Source organism: Carlito syrichta, unplaced genomic scaffold (genome assembly GCF_000164805.1).
Source record: "Carlito syrichta isolate Samal-C Ts95f unplaced genomic scaffold, Tarsius_syrichta-2.0.1 Scaffold302380, whole genome shotgun sequence".
Taxonomy (NCBI): domain Eukaryota; kingdom Metazoa; phylum Chordata; class Mammalia; order Primates; family Tarsiidae; genus Carlito; species Carlito syrichta.
In genome coordinates, this window is record NW_007246476.1 from 7,572 (window position 1) to 11,148 (window position 3,577).

A 3,577-nucleotide genomic window follows, 5' to 3' on the forward strand; every position below is an offset into this window, starting at 1 on the left:
CATACAAAACCAAATAGAAGAATAAAATTATGATTTATAATTATAAAGTGAAAAAAATCTTAGAACTACAATTAAACAGACCTTATTTAATTAGACCTTTAATTTACCTGCAATGTTTGCCCAGCAGATAAGTGCTGTCCCATACACTACTCAAAGGAATACAGTGATCCTGATATTTATTTATTTTAGAAGTGGGGTTGATTTTCCCTTTTCTGCATCTGGGCAGCTGCTGGAACCAATAGAGGGCACAGGAAATAATGTCATGTGACTTCCAACACTAGGCAATTAAGAAGCCAGTCATCCTGTCAAAAGTATGATTATCCTAAGACCACAAGGCGAGGGGGCAAGGGGAAAGATGGTGGACCTGATACTCCTCAGTGAGATTGCAGAACCGATGCATTTCTTCACCGACAACCTCCTGAGCCCAGAGGACTGGGACAGCACTTGTATACAGGCCTGGATGAAGTGGCCAAGGAGCATACATAGCTCTTCTGTTGCCCAGAGCAGGATGCCCCATTTGACAGCAGTTCCCTGGATGTGGGGATGGACGCCAGCCCCCCATCCTCATCTTCAGGTGAAGTCTGAGCCATCCTCTCCCGGCTCTTCTTGCTCCCTCAGTTCTGAGTACTCACATCTCTCCATTGAGCCCCCCAGTCAGGCCCTTGGAGTAGGGGAGGTGCTGCATGTGAAGAGAGAGTCATTGACACCCCCCCATGTCTCCTGAGAGATGAGCCAACATCCTCATTTGAAACCATCCAGATCAATGTGGGCCCCACCTCTGATGATTCCTCAGATGTCCCGAACAAGAAAGAACTCATCTCTCCATCTTCCTCCATCAACTGAGGCCTCCCTGCTCTCAGTGGACTCCTCCAACCAGGCTTTATAGGAGAGGAGGTAACTGAAAGTGAAGACAGAGTCCCCATCCTCTCCAGGGTGCCTTCTGTGGGATGTCCCCACCCGCTCACTTGGAGTTGTCCAGATCAAGCAAGGGCCCATCCCCTGATGGCTTCTCAGGTAGACCCTCACATACCTGGAAGCCACCACTGAAACCCAAACCTGTGGTGCTAACTGTAGTGGCCAAAAGTTCAATCCAAGAGACCACCAAGAGCCAATTCCGATGAAAGTTCAAGAGGGTCTTTATTTGCAAGCTCGAGCCTGGACCTCTGTTGACAACCGACACAGCGGAGTACACCCAGAGGCCCTGACTTTCTTAAGCAGATGCCTTTTATGCTTTTACACAAAGGGAGGAGGAGTTTGGGGATGCTTTTCAGTCTTGTTACCATTTAATTGGGTAGTAACCTCTGGTGGTCAGCTTAATTGTGGAGGATTGGCTAGCCTGACTTGGGCTGACCTTGGCCCACTAGCTAGGGAAGTTGCAGAGACATCTGGAAACTTAGGTGATTTCTCCCTGATTGGTTGTTGCTAAGGGGAAAGTGAGACAAGGGAAGAGGTTGAAGCTTGTAACTGGAGCTTTGCAGTTTTTTCCATAACTGAAACTTTAAACAGTTACAGGTTATGTTTTAAGACAGAAAACCAAAATGGCTGTGCTATTGTTCACGAGCCGATTACATATTTATTGGGTTATAGCATGCTCTTAACCTAAGTCTATGGTATACTCTATTACGGTCCTCTCACTAACCACTGTCCCGATGTCCCCCAGAGCTGTGCCTCCCAGCACCACTGTCCTTCTGCAGCTCCTCGTCCAGCCACTCCCAGTTGTCCTCATCCAAGGTGCTAATCAGGTCCAGCCTAAAGTGCCAGCTCCTCCTGTTCCATGGTCTGAGAGGAAGAGTGTCATTCCGTCTTCTATGCCTGGGAACTCCTGCCCAACTGAAGTGGATGCAAAGCTACTGAAGTGGCAGCAGCGAATGACCAAGAACCAGGAGACAGCCTGCCAGTCCAGGAGAAAGAAGAAAGAGTGTCTGCAGGGGCTGGAGGCTCGGCTACAGGCGCTACTGGCTGACAACCAGCAGCCGGGAGAATGCTGTTCTCCGCGGCTAGAGGCCCTGCTCACTGAGAACAGAGAGCTCAACTTGGGGTGTGGAAACAGGAAGGTGAGATACATCATGGTCTTCTCTTCATTGCCTTCAATTTTGGACCTGTTAGTGTCAGCAAGCCTTCTGCAACTGGAGTCTGTCCTCGGATGAGTGGAGAGGAGCCTCAACCCTGGGGATACTTGCAGGAGTTCTCAGAACAAGAGCCAGTTCACGGAGTTTAACCCCTCCAGGTGTCCTTTCCAAAGTCCAGAGGAGTCCCAGCCCAACCTTTTAGATGGGCTCAGTTTCAGGAACCTGAATACCTTCTCTGGGGAGGGGGGGTGTAAGGGAGAAGAAGTTACTAGAGAGACCTAGACCAGCTCTTCCTCTCCTCTGATTGCCAGGACTTCAACTGAACCGAGTCCCTGAGGCTTGCTGATGAGCTGAGTGGATGGGTCCACTCGGAAGGCGCAGAAGAGACAGAAGTCTCAGCTACAGAAGAAGTCGGCTCCAGTTAAGGCAGTCCCCACCCAGAAAGGGATTCTGTGGACCAGTTGAAGCTATACCACCACCCAGACCACTCACAGCCAGAGTTCTTGAATGCAATAAACCAACGAGAAGACACATTCTATGTTTTCTCCTTACGAAGGGGCCACTTGCTCCTTCTGGCCATCAGCCACAACAAGACCTCCCAGCCCAATATGTCGTCGGTGATGCCTGCCATGGCCCCCAGTGAGACTCTGTCAGCCCGGGGTTTTCCGGGGGACCATGAGAGGATGCAGATCAAGTGTGAGGTCATGGACACCAGGGTGATTCACACTGAGACCTCCACGGTGCCCCCTTCGCTCTGAAAACAGCCATCCCTGACCCCAGGCAATGCCATAGGTGGCCCCTTGCCAGCATCTGAATCCAGTCAAGCTCACCAGGTCTCCCACCAGTCCCTCTACATCACCTCTGCCACTCACACTGACTTAGAAAGGGGAGGAGGGTACAGGGTGACTAAGTGGGACTGTTCTGCAACTTCCCTAATCCCCGGGCTTGGGGCAATTGGTAAAGGAAACACAAGGTGTGGGGGATTAAGCACTTATTTGAGGTGGGGGAGTTTACCTCTCTTCTCATCCTTTTTAAGAACATAGGGTTCCTCTCATTCCTATGAACCCCCAGTCCCTGCTTTGATGTCATTGGGTGAGGTTGTTTTGGGGTGGGTGGACTCCTGCATACTGCTTCTGTTTGGTGGGTGAAGGTGGGACTTTAGTCCCCAGGTGAGACAAGGGAAGTTTTGATATTTTGCAGCTAGCTACTTGGAGTAAGGAGGGTGGTTTAGAAAGATCGGGTTTATTTGTGTGCATATCTTCTTTCTTTTATTTATCAATATTTTTTATTATGATAGTGTGGGGTACAGTTAAGTGTTAGGTATACAAATATGTTTCGTTTAGGCACTCTGTTGATAAGAGGTGTTTCTCCATCCCCAGACAGATGTTTGCTACCGTTAATCCCATTTCCCTCCCCCCCACCATAGTTTCCCACTACTGTCAGCCATTTTCTTATAGTATTACATTGGATGTTCAAGGTCCACTATATGAGTGAGAACATGTGATACT

The 3,577-nt window shown here is 49.3% G+C and overlaps 1 pseudogene; it reads left to right on the forward strand.

Annotated features, from left to right (window-relative positions):
• Nucleotides 1-355: 355 nt before the first annotated feature.
• LOC103258805 overlaps nt 356-3,577 on the forward strand; it is a 4,490-nt pseudogene continuing 1,268 nt past the window's right edge.